Below are 19,794 nucleotides of genomic sequence, written 5' to 3'. Positions count from 1 at the left end.
CTCTAGTATGACAGTAGGGATGTTTACAGTACAGTGTTATTTTAGTATTATTTATATACTATTGTAGTATATAATAATATACTATATTTAATCAACTTTATATTTTCAGTTTTCATTTTAATTTTAGTTACATGCTTTTGACATTTTATTAGTTTTATGGGCTTTTTTTATATTTCTATATAGATTTAATTTATTTTTATTTCAGTTGTAGTTGTAGTCATTTTAGTACTTGATTTATCAGTGTTTCTCATTTTTGTTAAAGTTTTTATATTTAATATTTATGTTTATGTCAGTGTTATGTTAGTATCATTGAGATAATATTATATATTATATTATAACATTATATATAAAGTTATTATTATTATTATTATTAATAGGTTTTTAATTTAAGTTAATTTGAGATTTTTGTTATTTTTAAATTTGAGCAATTTTCTTGTGTGTTTCTGTCATTTTTAGTAGTTTTTGTATTTTATATGTCTATATAGTTTTTATTAACTTTTATTTCAGTTTTAGTTTTAGTTACTATAGTACATAAAGTTAAACTGAATTAAAATAAAATACTAAATTAAATTAAAATGAGAAATGGCTTGGCAACTAACTGAAATACGTCTTTTTTTATCATTTATCATGTTTTTTTATTTTTATAATGTTTATTTCAAGTAAAGATTTTTTATTTTAGTTTCACTTTTAGTTTACTATAATAACACTGGTTTATGTTTAAAATATTTTATTTTATTTCAGCTTTATTTTAATTACAGAAAATGACTTAATATAGTTCTAGCTACCAAAAAGAATACTGTTACGATGATAAAGTAGGCCAAAAAAGTATCTGAATATTTCTGAATAGTGCCTACAGTTAGTTTAAGAATAACACCAATGAAAGAAATAAATGTGTGTATATGTGTATCTGTCAGGATGTGATACATACACAACATCATTGAGCTGCAGCAGTGTGTCGGGGGCGGGGTTTATCAGCACATATGAGATGGAGTTCTGCTGGAAAAGATGAAGGAAAAGATGAAGCACTTTAACATCTAGATAAGAAACTTTAGGCTACAGTATAAGGTGTTATAATTTGTTATGTGCTATGTAGCATGAAATTTAATTGAAAAACATTGACTGGGAATTAAAATGGATTAAAATTAAGTTCTTTAAAATCTAAATATGCCACGAAATCTGGCTTGCATCATCTCCTCCCTATAATTTCCTGTCTTGTCTTCTATATAACTCTCAATACATGTGGATAGAATACTATGAAAAGAATAAATAAACCCCAGGAGCAAACTATTCATGGCAACACTATAGTAGAGGGTGTTTACCTTGCAAATACCCCAAATTAACTCGGTTCATCACATCACTGGCTGTTAGATTTGTGACATCCTCTATAAGAGATGAAAGTCAGAATGAAAAAGAGGAAGAGAGAAATATTTCTGATCAAAATTATCTGGAAGTATAATTTCTGATCAAACAAAGGTTCTTTTGACCAAGAATGTAACCACATATTCAGGATTCAACATAAATCAGTGTTCACAACGCTTTTTAATTCCATAATCTGATATAAATTTTCAAGTGAACTTGATCTGAGAGAAATGTAGGACAGGAGCTGATTTTATCCGTCAGGAATTTGTGAAAGAGAAGGGTTATGGTGGTTCCAGCCTCCTAACCATATAAAAAAGAAAACATGATTTGGGCAGATCTTCCCATTATGTTCCACAAACCAAAATTCTTTAATTAAGCATAAAAATATTATACATATTAATATTATTAATGAGGTAAGAGGCGTGGTTTACTATATCCAGCCGTGTGCAGGCCCAAGTGCTGCATGCGGTTCCTGACGAGTTCCGTAAGCTCCTCCCTTTCCGAGCGGAAGTTAGAATGAAAAAGAGGAAGAGAGAAATATTTCAAATCAAAATTACTATGTGGAAGTATAATGTCTGATAAAACAAAGGTTCTTCTGACCAAGAATGTAATAACATTCAGGATTCAACATAATCAGTGTTCACAACCCTTTTTAATTCCATAATCTGATATAAATTTTCAAGTTAAATGTGATATGAGAGAAATGTAGGACAGGAGTTGATTTTATCCATAAGGAATTTGTGAAAAGAGGAGGGTTATGGTGGTTACAGCCTCCTAACCACATTAAAACAAACATGATTTGGGCAGATCTTCCAGTTTTGTTCCACAAAACGAATTACTTTACTTAAGCATAAACATATTATACGTATGAATATTATTAATGAGGTAAGGGGTGTGTTTACTGTATCCCGCCGTGTGCAGGCCCAAGTGCTGCATGCGGTTCCTGACCAGTTCTGTAAGCTCCTCCCTTTCCGAGCGGCGTAACATGCCCATACGCTGCTGGATGGAGCTGAGGGAGGAGTCGCTCCTCTTCACGCTCCGCCTACTGAGACGCCTCGTCCAGTGCAAGCTCTTCTTTCTCAGGAGTGGGTGCTCTGATTGGTCACTGCTGGAAGAGCTCCGGGTGAGGATCTTTGACTCCTCCCGCTTCTCCCTGGTGTCGTTTAACCCCTCAATGCTGATGGAACCTTGAAACTGGAGGCGACCGTAACCATGGAAACACAAAATACAATGGGAAATATTAATAGCGCCGCCATGGAAAAGAAAAGAATATTATGTTAGCAGAGACTGACCACAGAAGTATTGATCGACGGACGGACGGACGGACAGACGGACAGACAGACAGATAGATAGATAGATAGATAGATAGATAGATAGATAGACGGACGGATAGATAGATAGATATACAGACAGACAGATAGACAGATAGACAGACAGACAGATAGATAGACAGATAGATAGATAGATAGATAGACGGACGGACGGACGGATGGATAGATATACAGACAGACAGACAGACAGACAGACAGATAGATAGACAGATAGATAGATAGATAGATAGACAGACGGACGGACAGACGGATAGATATATAGACATTCTTGAGCAGCAAATCAGCATATTAGAATGTTTTTTGAAGGATCATGTGACACTGAAGACTGGAGTAATGATGCTGAAAATACAGCTTTGATCACAGCAATAAATTACATTTTACAATATTCACATAGAAATCATTTATTTTAAATTGTAATAATATTTCACAATATTGCTGTTTTTACTGTATTTCTGATTAAGTAAATGCAGCCTTAGTGAGCAGAAGAGACCTTTCAAAAATATTTTAAAAAATGACCCCAAACTTTTGAGTGGTATTGTTAGGGCTGGGCGATATAGCTAAAAAATGTATCAACGATATAATGTTTCATATGGTTCGGTATCGATAATTATTGACATTTTTTATAACCTTTTTTAAAACAAAGAGCAATAGAAAAAAAACGTTTAAATTTAACCACTGACGCACACCTAACATTTGATTGTACTATTTTTGCATTCAAATGCAAATGTTTATTTTAAATTCGACTAATATAAATTTTTTTAAATTCACAATCTCCTCATCACAGGCAGGCACAGCACTCAATTCAGCATGTGTTCGTGTTTGTGTGTGCGGTCTGCGTCACTCATAGCACGTGCCTATATCGTGCGCTATATCGAACATTTTTTCTATCGTTATCGAAGAGGGTGAACTGTCGATAAATATAGATACCGTTTTATCGCCCAGGCCTAGGTACTGTATACTTTGAATGCAATGTAGTAAATCACCAAATGCATAAAATGTTACTATTTGTACCTGTCATGTTTAATTCCTGAGCACAAGAGGGCGCTGTGACTGAGTTTACTAGGGACAGTCCAAATTCCTCTTTGAAAGGCACACACACACACACACACACACACACACACTTACCTGGTACAGGAGTGTGTCCAGCATGCTGATGCTGAAGACTCGACCAGCAGCAAATGGAAGGCGAAACATGAAGGCGAGATTTGAGCCTTTGTCACGTTCCTTCTGTCGATCGAACACACACATTTTACAATATTTCAGCAAAACTACTGTATTCCATAAATAAATGCAACATAAATGTGCTCTCCTCTCTCCATCTCTCACCTTCTCTAGTTTGGACAGGGCGAGAGAGTAACAGTCCTTCGCTCTGAACTGCATGAATCTCATGTTTGATGGGTGAGTCAGTTCTGTGATTATACTGAGACTTGGAAACAACCTGGAGAGACTCAGACAGAGAAAATTAGACTATTATAAGATTTATATTTGCATTTATGCATTTGGCAAACGCATTTATCCAAAACAACTTACCTTGCATTCAATGTAAGCATGTTATTAGTTCATACATTCCCTGGTGATACTGAAATTACATATTACACAAATTCTATCAATTTCTACTCACAGATTGCAGGTCATTGGTTGTAGTCTCACCTGAACATGGTCTGCACGTTGACAATGGTTTTAGCATCAGCCATATAGTCCTCCTCTGCACTCATAGTGCTTTCTTTATCCACCACCACTAGATTATCAGCATACAGAATGCCACACTGCAATAGGCTGTCCAAACTGTCAATCACACAAACATCCAATCAGAGATATTCACATCTAGAGGGATATATTTGAATTGGCTGTCAAAGATAGGGCTGCATGATTAATTGAAAAAAAAAAAAAAAAATCATGATACGATTGCAATTATGAAATCACAAAGGCTGTGGCTGTTAAATATATGCACTGAAAATTGTTATTATATATATTTTTCTTAAATAACATTTTTTGTTTAACAGTGAAATATAGCAATAATAACATATTTTTGTATAATATTTTATTTAATAATTATTATTATTATCATATATTATATTAATTAATACAGACAGACAGACAGACAGACAGATAGATAGACAGATAGATAGATAGATAGATAGACAGACGGACGGACAGACGGATAGATATATAGACAGACGGACGGACGGACAGACAGACGGATAGATATACAGACAGACGGACGGACGGACGGACGGACAGACAGATGGATCGATATACAGACAGACAGACAGACAGATAGATAGACAGATAGACGGATAGACAGATACCCAGACAGAGACAGACAGACAGACAGACAGACAGACAGAAAGATAGATAGATAGATAGATAGATAGATAGATATAGATGGATAGACAGAGACAGACAGACAGACAGACGGACGGACGGACGGACAGACAGACGGATAGATATACAGACAGACGGACGGACGGACAGATAGACAGACGGATAGATATACAGACGATATACAGACAGACAGACAGACAGATAGATACCCAGACAGAGAGACAGACAGACAGACAGACAGATAGATATACAGACAGACGGACAGACGGACGGATAGACAGACGGATAGATATACAGACAGACAGACAGACAGATAGATACCCAGACAGAGAGACAGACAGACAGAAAGATAGATATAGATGGATAGACAGAGACAGACAGACAGACAGACAGACAGATAGATAGATAGATAGATAGATAGATAGATAGATAGATAGATAGATAGAAAAACAGAATGACAGAATATAGACGGACAGAAAGAGTGATAGACAGACAGATAGATACCTCAGGTGATGCGTGTGATTCTGTGCGGTAGATTCCGATGGGAATCTCTGAACTAGACGAGCAGAACTTCTGGAAGAGTCTCCCGTACGTGCGAATCCAGAGATCAGCTTCACATACATGCATCTACATACACAGGAGCATGTTGGTTTAATTGAATAAATATATGCACCATGCATTATTATTTTAATTTATATACATATTTTATTTTATTTTACAGTGAAATATTACAATAGTAATATTTATTATTTTTGTTTAATAGTAATAATAATTATCATCATTATATTATATTTATTATTATTATTATTATACTGATATATAATTGCAACAATTTTGGCCAAATTGTGCATCTCTTTTCTTCATATAAATGACATTTTTAATCGCAACTGAAATTTTTATTAAAGAATCACAATTTTTTTGCAAATTGTGCAGCCCTAGTCAAAGAGAACTCTTTTGGTCTAACTGTACTTGTCAATGGTGCCACCCATATAATACACCATCGGGAAGCAGGAAATGGCCTCAAGGAAGTGGTCATCAGGTCTGCAGGAAGTAGAAAAACATTACTAACACTACTGAAACTCACATGAGGTGAATGTGTTGGTCTGGGTGTGCATATGCTTACAGGTTGTCTAGCAGCAGGACTATAGGGTTGAGCTCCCGTCTGGGTCTGTAATAGGCTCTTAAAGGCACTATGAAGTTGTAAAGGCCATTTCCAGCCGTCTCAGCAGAAACAATGATTAGCTTGTTTTTGAAGCCATACGCTTTTGCGTCTTCAAAGGAAACATGCTCACAGCTCTAGAGGAGCAAATATGACATGCAGATGTGGTCCAGTGCAATGCATATTATGCAAATACAACATTTGGACGACATTCGTACCACATGGAGGCTGGTGCTCACCTGATCAAGCCGTAAACAGCAGAAATGGGCTTTCTGGGGCAGGAGATGGCAAAGGGTCGGGGAGCTCCCAATGTAAGGAGAGTTTGGGGGGTATCCTTTCACAAATCTGAGGAAATCAACATGAAAATGCACTCTAACAGGTTAGTTTGCATAAAAACATCAACATTTGCTTCATTTCGCTTCTTCAGTGGAACACAAAAGGAGAAAATTTGATGAATGTGCACATGCTCTGATACAGGACCGCGATTTTGTCTGATGAAAAAACCATACAGCGATTCAAAATGTGATTTTTGGAAAGAAAAATAAACTCCAGATTTGCATGTTGCGATTTAAAATGTGATTTTTGAAAACAGAAATAAACTCCAGATTTTCATGTTTGTTGGGCTGCACAATTGGGCCAAACATTTTGTGATTATATATATCAATATGTACAATAAATGAATTATTAATATGACTGTAAAATAAATAAATAAATAATCATTTTAAATATTAAATAATTATTACTCTTATTATACTGTAAAATGAGTACTGTACAATTATTGTACTTTAAGATAAAATGATGATTATTATTAATAATAATAAAAAACATATCAATATAACTAAATGTATATTAATATTATATAAATACAACCACAAAAAAATTAAACTAAATAAGATAACTATTATTACTCTTACTGTACTGTAAAATAATTATTTTATTCTTCTTATTTTATTATGATTATTATTATTAAAAGTAAAAAAATATTAAACAAAAATAAAAAACATTACTATCATCATATTTTACAGTAAAATAAAAAAATCTAGTATTTTCTTTTACAATACCACTGTAAAATTTCAAAAATAATATTTAAGGTGGTCTTAATTTCTTCATTTTTTAAACATGAAATGATTTCAGTTTTATTTCAATTAATTGTGCAGCCCTACTCTTAACTGACAGCCAACAGCCATCAGTGGCTGCCAAAACTCAAAAACAATGGACAAAAAAGCACCATAAAATGACCCTTTTCCCTTTCGGTTTCGTAAATCATATTCATAAAAAACCTTATACACTTACTTTGCTTGTGAAGTTGAGATAAACCACAAAACCCCTTTGAATCTGAATTAAGAGCTAAGAATGAACTCACTCAGTAGCTGTTACATCTTCATCTGACTGTCCGGCCTCATCCTCTGATTGGTCACTGAGCAGATCACATGGCAGCAAGGAGGCGGAGTCAGCAAGCTCCAGAACGGGTGCTATGCTTGGGCGGCGGCTTCCTTGTTCGTTCTCCGGGGGCGGAGCCAGTTTGACAGCACTCTCAGTGGGACTGGTGTTCTGAAAATCCATGGCAACCGTTCCTAAAAACAATCAAACGGTTATAAACCGACCTCTGACAACCTCCTGTCTCTCTTCTATCCGTTCTCGCTCACCCATGCTAGCGATGATGCTATGAACAGGCAGGCCAGACGGGCTGTTTAAAATGTCACAGTGGCCCCGCCCCTTTCCCTGATCTTCTTCCTGTCTAAAGATGAAGGCAGAGTTTTCCTCCTTTGTGATGTTGATGTAATAACAGGTGTCGCTGGCAGACATGATGTGGCGCGGTCCAGGGTTCAACAAGATGCTTTTGTTATCTTCTCTCTTCACGCCAATCAGACACACGCCATATCTACACACCCAAACAAATCAAAATAGCCTGACAGCACAAGTGTAAACACATTTAATGTTTCAAAAAAAGTATAAACCTACTTCTTGTGAGCGTGAAAGGCCGCGTAGGTGAAGCTTTTGCTGTTGTACTCTCTGAAGAACATGCTGTCCCCCAGACGGATATGATACACCTCATTACCCGAACAACGGCCGTACATCCTCTGCCACTGCTCTGGAGACTGCTGGCCTTCTCTGAAAAGGATTTAACATGTTACTGAACTATTTTTCCATTACATTTTCATTTGTCAGGTGAATTTATTAAACATAGGCTAAGATAAACTAATTGCAGGTTTAACAGAACTTGATTATAACGAGACTAGTGTTCAAAAGTTTGGCGTAGATAGATAGATAGATAGATAGATAGATAGATAGATAGATAGATAGAAAAACAGAATGACAGAATATAGACGGACAGAAAGAGTGATAGACAGACAGATAGATACCTCAGGTGATGCGTGTGATTCTGTGCGGTAGATTCCGATGGGAATCTCTGAACTAGACGAGCAGAACTTCTGGAAGAGTCTCCCGTACGTGCGAATCCAGAGATCAGCTTCACATACATGCATCTACATACACAGGAGCATGTTCATAAACAAACACTGACAGATCACAACACCAATCATTCTAAACACATAAACAGTGTGTTGAACTCACAGCGCACAGGTACCCTGATCCAGGCGTGGTGTCCAATCCCAGCAGCAATCTGGCTATTGGAATCATGTAGTCCTTCACAAAACACTCACATACAAAACAAACCACAAAATGATCATAAAACAAAACCAAAACCAATATTACTAATGCATCTCTCTGCACAGCCAAACATCCAGATATGTTAGATGGACAGACAAAAAGAACTTTCAAAAGATTTTTTTTAATTTTTCAAATAAATGCTGTTCCTTTGAATTTTCTATTCATCAAAGAATCCTGAAACACAGTTTCCACAAAAATATGAGGAAGCAGCACAACTATTTTCAATACTGACAATAATCAGAAATGTTTCTTGAGCAGCAAATCAGCATATTAGAATGTTTTTTGAAGGATCATGTGACACTGAAGACTGGAGTAATGATGCTGAAAATACAGCTTTGATCACAGCAATAAATTACATTTTACAATATTCACATAGAATGTTGATGTAATAACAGGTGTCGCTGGCAGACATGATGTGGCGCGGTCCAGGGTTCAACAAGATGCTTTTGTTATCTTCTCTCTTCACGCCAATCAGACACACGCCATATCTACACACCCAAACAAATCAAAATAGCCTGACAGCACAAGTGTAAACACATTTAATGTTTCAAAAAAAGTATAAACCTACTTCTTGTGAGCGTGAAAGGCCGCGTAGGTGAAGCTTTTGCTGTTGTACTCTCTGAAGAACATGCTGTCCCCCAGACGGATATGATACACCTCATTACCCGAACAACGGCCGTACATCCTCTGCCACTGCTCTGGAGACTGCTGGCCTTCTCTGAAAAGGATTTAACATGTTACTGAACTATTTTTCCATTACATTTTCATTTGTCAGGTGAATTTATTAAACATAGGCTAAGATAAACTAATTGCAGGTTTAACAGAACTTGATTATAACGAGACTAGTGTTCAAAAGTTTGGCGTTGGTAACATTTATTTAATGAAAAATACAGTAAAACTGGTAATACTGTGAAATATTTTTTGCTGTTTAAATAAGCTGTTTTCTATTTGAATATATTTTAACATGTAATTTATTTCTGTGATCAAAGCTGAATTTTCAGCATCATTACTCCAGTCTTCAGTGTCACATGATCTTCAGAAATCATTCTAAATATAAATCTTTTTCAACAGTATAAATGTCTTTACTGTCACTTTTGATCAATTTAATGCATCTTTACTGAATAAAAGTATGAATACAACAAAAATCTGACTGCCCCCAAACTTTTAAATGATAGTGTACATTAAATCTAAAAATTTGAAAGGTAGTAGTAAAACACCTAGAAGGATCCTTTCATTCTTCACCAGTGGGCTCAGGCAGCAGGATCCATCCTAAAGGGAGAGCTAAAGATTAACTCTGACTAGCTTTGCTGGTGAAGAGAGAGGAAGAAGACAAGATGCCAGGCCATCACACACAGATTAAAAGGAGAGTGAAAAAAAAAAAAAAACTTAACCCCAAAATTTGACCCCAAGTTTTCAAGATAGTGTTTAAAAAAAACATGGTATTATCAGGGAAGTTATAAAATTAAGTAAACAAATTCTTAAAATAAAACTATTTATTTAGTAAATAAAAATAAATTTTTAATAAAAAATAAAATTAAACAAATATCAAAATATTCGGACAATAAAAAGACGTGCTGAAAAAAACAAGGTCATGACTACAGGTGTGTTTGGGAAACCTGTCTGAAAACAGTCAATATTCTTAGCACAGAAATAACACACTTAACTTTTAAGCGCGTTAAGAGAGTGGCGACTCACTGTCCGCGAGATGTGTGGACCAGTAAAGTGATCAGCGTAGAGGTGGCCGGACACAGACAGTTCAGAGCCAACATGGCGTATTTGAACTCTTCTTCACACACTACATGATCTGCAGGAAGAAACAGGCATTCTGCTCAAAGCCAAGATGGCTGACGATTATGAATATGAGTCATCCAAGGGCTTCAAATGATATAGAGAATGAAAGTAAGGAGAAAAGAAATACATAATGCAGAAAGAGTGAGCAATATTCAGAAAAAGAATGTGGAAATAAAGGCAAATTAGTACCAGCAAACTTAACATGGAATTTGTTTTCGGGTTTGAGAATCTGGACGTAAAGAGGGCAGTTCGGAGCGAAGTCTTTCACAGCCCAAGCCCTCAGAATAGTCTGGTGATCCTGTCAATAAATCAATACCAGTCAATATGTTTATTACCTCTGTATATACATTTGATAAACTGACTGGATTGAATGCGTAACACAAATGATACCATCTGACTGTACTTTAATGTTGTTAAATTAGTAATTTTATTTATTTAGTTATTGTAGATTATGTTGTGTGCACTTTATTTTTTCTTTCTTTCTGCATCTTTCTGTTTTTGTTTTTTATTGTGTATTGGATTGTTCAATTAAATATTCTGTTTGTGATAATTGGTCAAAAATCTATTAAAATATTGTAGAAAACATATACATGACAAATAAATTATTAAGAATAATCTAGGTAGGGCTGCACGATTAATCGAAATTAAATTGCAAAGGCGATAAATCGCGATTAGCCAGAAGCTGCGATTGTCATGCCTATCTTTCAGTGAAGCACGGTTCTGTGATCAGCAGTAAATCTCCATCCGAAGGCCAGAGGGCGCTCTCACGCTGAAACTCCAAATACACCCATGCTGGAGATTTACTACTAATCACAGAACCGGCTTTACTGACAAGATGCGCATGACAATCACATTCGATTAATCGTGCAGCCCTAAATCTAGGTATTCTAGTGTAATATTATAATCTGTATGACATCTTTTTATTTAAAAAATACTGATATGTATAGCTTTACTAATACACATGAATGCTAAATAAAAGGTTAGTGATTTATGTGAACACTCACTGCCGCCATGCGATCAGCTTCATTCCTGCTGCTAAGAATGAAACATGCTTCTGCATCATCCATCCTACAGAACCAAAGCGACCAATCACAGAAGCCAAAATTCATGCTATTGCACATCTCGCTCTCCTTCGAACAATCATAAAACTGTATTGTATAAAACAAAAAGTGAGATAAATTCTGTGGGGACAGGCTTGGAATACAAGTATATAAGAGCACAGAATCAACTACTACCGACCAATGATCAGTTTTTAATACATTTTATCCATTAGTTGTTGCAACCCTATGAAAAACAAATAAGACCATATGCAAATCCACGTATACATAGGCAAATGCTGTGATTGGGCAGTGAGGCTGTCACTCACTTGGCTCTGAGTAAATCCTGGTTTTTGAGGGCAGAGCCTTGAAGGTAGATGACCCTCTGTGACCACAGTGGGATCTGCAAAATCCTCCTCACCTGGACATCCACCTCACATGGACACAAGATGACCACGTAATAATCCTAAACATGCACAAACACAACAACATGCGATCAAACTAGAACAAGATACAGTAAACATCAGACAAGATGGATGGAAAAGACATTCTGAACCAATTAAATACGCACAGACAGACAGACAGAATACACACCTGTGTGTGTGGGTGAGCGTAGAATTCGTTGAGAAAGTCCATGAGTAGGTCGATTTTGAGAGTACTGACACATAAGACCACATGTCTCTCTGTCTGAGCTCGATGTCTGCTGTAGTTTCCTCCGGATTTCTGCCTTTCCATCCACAGATAGATCAACTCCTCAAACTACAGCCAGAGAAGAATAAAAACACACATGATAAAAACAAAAAATACTTTGAAAGATCATTGGCATAGCCAAGTCAGTATCTGAGTAGACAGACTCAAAATATAATTAATTAAAGTAAATAAAACAAGTTTTTGAATTAATTCAAATAATAATAAAAAATACAAATATAATAAAAAAACAAGAAAAATAATTTTGATGATAAAATGGCATGTGCTAAAAAAGAGAATAAAAAACTAAACTTTTAATGTGAAATAATTTAATTATTAATAAAAACTTAAATTAAATTAAACAAATACAATTAAAAAAAATGATCTTAACAATAAAATGGCAATATTGACTTGAAAAAAAATGAAATTGGTGAATGGAGTGGTTTGCAAATATTTGTTTTTATGAAACTACAGAAGCTTTATTTCTTGTTTTGTTTTTAAAAGTGAAAGAGAACAATACTTTGAAAGATCATTGGCTGTGTTCATAGTCAAGTCAGTATTTTAGTAGACAGAGAGAACATACAAAAAAGTAAATAAAAAAACTCAATTACAAAAATTCAATTATTAATAAAAATACAATTAAATCAAACAAATACAATAAAAAAGAAAAATAATCTTGACAATTAAATGGCATGTTCTGAAAAAGACAATAAATAAAATTTAACTGTTAATAAAGAAAATAAATTAATCTGTTATAATAATAAAAATAACAATTAAAAAATACAAAATACTAAAATAATCTTGAAATTATTTTAAAATTAGGTGAGTAAAAAAAATACTTAGATAATTTGCTGTGCTCATAGTCAAGTCAGTATTTGAGTAGATAGACTATAAATAAAAAATATATATTTTTAATAAAAAAAATAAGAAATGACAAGCTGAAATTAAATTAAACAAATAAAATTTTAAAACAATAAAAATTATCAAACAATAAAATGACTATCTTGACTTGAAAAAGTCTCCAGTAAGTGGTTTGCAAATACTTGTTTTTCTGAAACTAGAGAAGTTTTATTTCTTGTTTGGATTTGAAAAATGAAGGCGAGTGGATTTAAATAGTGTTTAATTACCATTGTTCTGATCAATTTTAAAAAGTGCTTGATTCCTCTGACCTATAGAGGCAGCACCACCAGGGCCACACAGATCATCACCACCACCAGCAGCTGAGACGGCCAGATCTGTGGTGTCACATCGCCGAAGCCCACCGTAGAGAAGGTCACGATGCAAAAATACAAAGCGTTAAAGAGAGACAGACTCTTCTTACCAGCGCGCTCTAAATGCTGGATACCACATGTGCTGAAAGAGACAGAAAGACTTTAGTGTAGGTGATGACAGACAGAGAAGAAGAAGAAGCAGATGTGATAGGTAGAGGTGGGTGATATACCCGTTGAAGCAATAAAATCGGCAGAAATATATATATTTTTTATTGTGGTTTTACAAGTTACATGGTAGGGAGGGGCTGGTCTTTAAGCTCCGCCCTCCTTAGATGCTGTTGCCAGCTTTTCTGCTAGTGCTTGAACTGCTGCTGTCAATAGAAGCTATGTAACTGAATGAATAAATTCTCAAAATGAAACTCAATTTATTTTGTAAATAAAATATATAAAAAAATAAAAGATGTAATTTTGAATAAAAAATTAAATCAAACAAATACAATTTAAAAAACTTTACTTTAAAATGATGTGTTTTGAAAGAAACCGTAAATAAAAATTAAACTTTGTATAAAAATAATTTCAAATATTAATAAGAAAAATTAAATTAAATTAAATAAAAACAATTTAAAATGACAAAAAATAATCTTGACAATAAAATAATTTGCTGAAAGAGACTTAATTTTAATAAAAAGCAATTTCACATAATAATAAACAAAATTAAATTAAACAAAAAACTATTTACAGTAGATAAAAGCAAAATTGTTAATAAAAAATAACAAATTCAGCTATTAATAAAAACAGTTAATCAAACAAATAAAATACAAAAATTACAAAATCTTTACTATAAAATGATGTGTGCTGAGACAGTAAATATAAAACTAAATTTCTAATAAAAAATAACAAATGTAATTATTAATACAAAAATACAATTACATTAAAAATACAATAATAACAAAATAAAAAGGCATGTGCTGAAAAAGACAGTATATAAAGACAAAACTAAATTCATAATAAAAAATAACAACCAATCTTGATCAAAAAGTCTCCAGTAACATGAATTGGTGAATGGAGAAGTTTGCAAATACTTGTTTTCTAAAACTAAAGCAGCTTTATTTCTTGTTTGGATTTTAAACATGAAGTAAATGAGATTTAAACATGTTTAATTACCATATTTTAAATTGAAAAATGTGCATATTGATTGACCAAAAATTTAAAGAATATCATTATATACATTATTGGATATATCACCCAGCCCTAAACCAGATAAAAATGATTCTTACCCGGTGAAAACGAGACATAAGAGAGTGCAGATAAGAATGAGGACCTGGTTGAACATGGCCGAGTGTGTTCTCTGAATGGCCCGGTGCAGATCATTCTGTTACACACACATATCGTCTGGTTTCTGTACAGCACTGCATAGACACTGGTGTGGGTTCATTTGGGAATGGTTAAAACTCACTATCATGCTCTCCAGAGCACACTTGGCCAGCCAGCAGTTGAGAAACACGGGGATAAACAGGTTTCTGAGGGGAGGTCAGAAGATCTGACACAGAGGAAGAGTCACACGGGTCAGACTTCATTATCAGATGTACTTTGGGATTATGCTCTGAAGATGCTTCGTTCTTACCGTTATGATGAAAGGGACAGTATTTAGCATCTCCAACAGGAAAGACACCTGAAATATCTGCTCCCATATATTACCCTGAAAAAACACATGCACTCAGAAACAATCTGTCTGGAACATCAGGAACCAGTAGTTGTGGTTTTACAGTGCTGTGCCAAACAAACAGCAGTAACTAGGCACTTCTAGTCTCAGATTCAGAACAAACTGAGTGTGAAAAATCAATAAACACATTCACACATTGCACATATGCACAAACTCACCTTGTAGCTGAGGTACATTAGCAACATGGCCTCCATGAAACTGATGGATGCTACAATCACCTGAGGAAAAAAATGTGCAGAAACAAACAGCCAAGAGCGAAATTTCATCTCACAGGACATTACACTTACTCATTTAGATGAAAAACACAAGCATTTTACTATACAGAAGCCAAAAATAACTGCAGTACTGAATTTCAAGAGCTATCCTGAGTAGTGCACATGCTTTATAATGTGAAACACTACAGGCTGGTGCCACCTGCTGGTCAAAATTATGCAACAAAAACTTGTATGACACCTTTAAAAGCAACACTATGTAACTTTTTCTGTTTTCAAAATTTGCAAAATGCATATAATGAGCGGGTACATCATGAATTCATCTTCCAAACCGCGTTTTTGTCTTATTCCGAATCACTACGGTACACTTATAATAAGTACTTATATTTGGACTATTGTAGCCTGGTCGGGTCGTCGCCCGTTGTAACTTGCGTTACTGAGATTGTAACGAGTAATAATATTACCCAAATTTTATTAGTAATGCGTTATATTACTGCGTTACAGCAAAACGTAATATACTACTGTAATATTATTACTTTTGTAATGCGTTACTCCCAACACTGATCGCCATAAACATAAACTTAGAGAAGCAGCTCCGGTTGGAATGTTCTTCCGCGGGATGTGTGCAGTTCTGTTTATTAACCGCTAGAGCGCCAAAAGTTACATAGTGCTGCTTTAACAAACCAATAGCAAATGTTGACATGAAAGTGTAATCTATTAAAGGGATAGTTTATTTTTTTTACTCTCATAGATTTTGTTACCATTGCCATGCATTATACGATTGATAGACTGCAATGGTTGGAGTTCAAAATCTCCGTTTGTGTTCTACTGAAGAAACAAAGTCACCTACATCTTGGATGCCCTGGGGGTAAGCAGATACACATCAAATTTTCATTTTTGGATGAACTATCCCTTTAAATGTAATCTACAAATAATTCAATAGCATTAAATATGAAGGTTCTGTAAAATGTGTGTTTTATTAATTTGTAGTCTTTGTTTTGTGTGTTATTAGGCAGTACTTGTTAAACTAGGTCAATTAAAAGCAATTAAGTATCATTCTCCTTGTTGTATTATACTTACATAAATATTAAAATTCATTAACTTCATTACAATGAACCTACATTATAAAACTGACCTGAGATCAGTTAAAAACCATTAGACACTCATTCATGGGTTCACTAGATAATTTTTTGAATTTATAAATAAAGATTATTTGGAGTATGTTTTACAAAAAAAAAAAATTTTAATTCAGTCTTTCAGCTACAAAATTTCATGTTTAATTCAATGTGTTACTTGCCATTTCTATGTAATTATTTGTGAAATTTACTGGCAATTTCTAAGTGGAAATTGTTTCTACACCAATTTTTTTTCCAGTGTAACGGCTTGAAATATTTTCGAAGCAAAGCCTTGTTTGCTGAAATCACATGACCTGGCAGTTTGATTCTGAACCACTGATTCAAAACAAAAGATTCGTAAATGTTTCATAGCTTCATGAAGCAGTGTTTTGAAGGCTAAATAATTACATTTAAATATAAATGGCAATGCTTTACAATAAGGCCTCATTTGTTAACATTAGTTAATACATGAAATAAAATAAACTAACAATGAACATTATATTTTTACAACATTTATTAACCTTAGTTAATGTTAGTTAATAAAAATTTTCATGTTAGTTCACAGAGCATTAACTAATGTTAACAGACACAACATTTGATTTTAATAATGTATTAGTAAATGTTGGACTTAACACAAATTATGATTAATACATGCTGTATAAGTATTGTTTATATTAACCAATATAATTAACTAATATTAACAAATGAAACCTTATTGTAAAGTTTAAAGTGTTTGCTTTTCTTGGGACTCACCTGAATGGCCCAAACTGGTACTTTTCTGTCTACCCAGAATATCAGCTCCCTGGGAGAAAGAGGCAGATTAGAGCGAATAAATTAGAAGTATGAAATCAACCCCGAATCACATCTGCATAACCGAAATAAACGGCAATTTGACGCTGATGGTTTGTCTCACCAGTTGATCTCGTTGGTCTGCGTGGTGCTGTTGCAGTTGATGCTGTAGAGAGAGGAGGTGTGGGTCGCTTACTGTGACACATCAATCTATAGGGGAATTTACTGCAGCATATAAAATGATTCACTAACTTTCTTTGAATATTAAAAATATTCTCCAATACCAGCAAAAATTACTCACAGTAATCATGCTCTATAAGCCATTTACACTCACAAACATTAAAGAGATAGTTCATCCAAAAATGAAAATTTGCTGTAAACTACTCATCCTCAGGACATCCGAGATGTAGGTGATTTTTATCTTCAGTAGAACACTAAAGAAGAGTTTTAATTGAAACTGTGGCCCTTGGTGATTCATAAGATGGCAAGTCAATGGCTGCTGTCACATGAGAGCCAAAAAAGCATATACAGGCAAGACAAAATTAATTATGGATTACAGGTAATAATGTTGTAAATAATGTTTACTTTCTTGCACAGACTGATCGTTTCACTTCATAAGACCTCAATATATCACCAGGAGCCATGGGTATTAATTTTGTCTTGCCTGTATTTTCCTCTCAAGTGACAGTAGCCACTGACTTGCATTTTATGAATGACCAAGAACAAAAAACTCAACAGTCCCGCACACTATCGATACTTGCACATATATATTTTATTAACAACGTTTGGTCATATGACCTTCATCAGGTATACAAAAAATATTCAGGCACAACCACATTTAAAACAACAAATGACCAATCACTGCAATGATACATCATTACCAATCACAATCAATGATGTAACACATCATAATATTAGAAACATCCTGTAGAAAGGTTATTATATACATACCTTCTCAAGAATTGTTTTTTTTATTAATTAGCATAATTCGGGGCAAAAATAGAGCCCATTGCAGCGGCACTCACTTGAAGATAAAAATCTTTATCAAAACCGAAGTAATTAAATTTCACCAAAGACCACCGTTTCAGATAATATTCTTATTTACTGTTCTACTGAAGAGAAAAAGTCACCTACATTTTGGATGGCCTGAGGGTGAGTAAATTAACAGCAAATTTTCATTTTTGGGTGAACTATCCCTTCAAAACAACAGTTCTTACCATGTGTGGCGGAGCTGGGCCGGATTGTCTGTCATGACTCGTATAATGTAAAGAACACATGTCAGAAGCTTCAGACAGAAGTTAAATATTCGGATCCTTAAACCTGGAGGTGAAAGGTCAGTGCATTAACGGGCCATAAAATAGACGTACAGATGACAGGTTAAAAGTTACGATTAAAGGTTCAGAGGTAAATATGTACAGTTCAGGCAGACTTACTGGATCTTTGGTTTTTGATAAAGAAAAGTTTGAGTCTCTCTTTAAACGTGTTCTCATCCACATAAAACTCCACATGGACCCTGCAGGGAAAAAAAAAGTTATGTCCAATAATAACCAGTCAACAAATCACTGACTAAAATCACAACTGAATGATTGGGACATTAGCTTAATTCAACTTGGAAAAACTGGAATTTTGTATTAAAACATTTGCGAATACAGCACCATTTCCATCCCATGTGTTCAAGAGAACAAAGTATCAGTAATAAAATAATAAAGAATTGCTGCACCGGGGGGAGCCTCTTTTTTCCTACATAATAATTACTTGCGCCTCAGAGCATGCAGATGAATGCTGAGATAAACGCTGCTGACGAAACAAATACCAAACGATGTTATCTTCTGTTCAGAGGTGAATGCCTGATGTTTGGGAATGCATTTGTGCGAGAAAATTACAACAAATCATTTTGACGACAAACTTTGGCTCAGTCATTTTAGAATGACTAAAATAATATTTTAGATGGTGAGCAATGAGATTGGTCTGCTGGTTAGTCCAGTTATCCAATCACATGATCTGTTGAGGCAAAGACGCATGAGTTTTTGTTGCTCATCCAGGAACTTAGTCTATGTTTTCTTAAAGGGGTCATATGATGCGATTTCAATTTTTCCTTTCTCTTTGGAGTGTTACAAGCTCTTGGTGCATAAAGAAGATCTGTAAAGTTGCAAACACTAAAGTCTCAAAACCAAAGAGATATTCTTTATAAAAGTTAAGAGTTAACCACGCCTACCTAAAACGGCTCGTTCTAACACACCCCCACATACCTACGTCACGATCTCGGAAGATTTGCATAACGCCGCCCAAATATTCACGCAAAGAAAGAAGGCGTAACTTTATTCTCGCTGTAGTATTGTTGCCGCCGCCATGTCGTGAAGACGCTGTGTATTTCGTTGTGAAAGC

General features: G+C 34.6%; 1 pseudogene; it reads right to left on the bottom strand.

Annotated features, from left to right (window-relative positions):
• Positions 1 to 2,123: 2,123 nt before the first annotated feature.
• The window catches only part of LOC107705948 (potassium channel subfamily T member 1-like), a 20,358-nt pseudogene continuing 2,687 nt past the window's right edge, over positions 2,124 to 19,794 (bottom strand).

This window comes from Sinocyclocheilus rhinocerous, unplaced genomic scaffold (genome assembly GCF_001515625.1).
Source record: "Sinocyclocheilus rhinocerous isolate Xijiao unplaced genomic scaffold, SAMN03320098_v1.1 scaffold1045, whole genome shotgun sequence".
In the NCBI taxonomy this organism is placed as follows: Eukaryota; Metazoa; Chordata; class Actinopteri; order Cypriniformes; family Cyprinidae; genus Sinocyclocheilus; species Sinocyclocheilus rhinocerous.
This window is presented reverse-complemented; position numbering and strand designations above follow the sequence as displayed.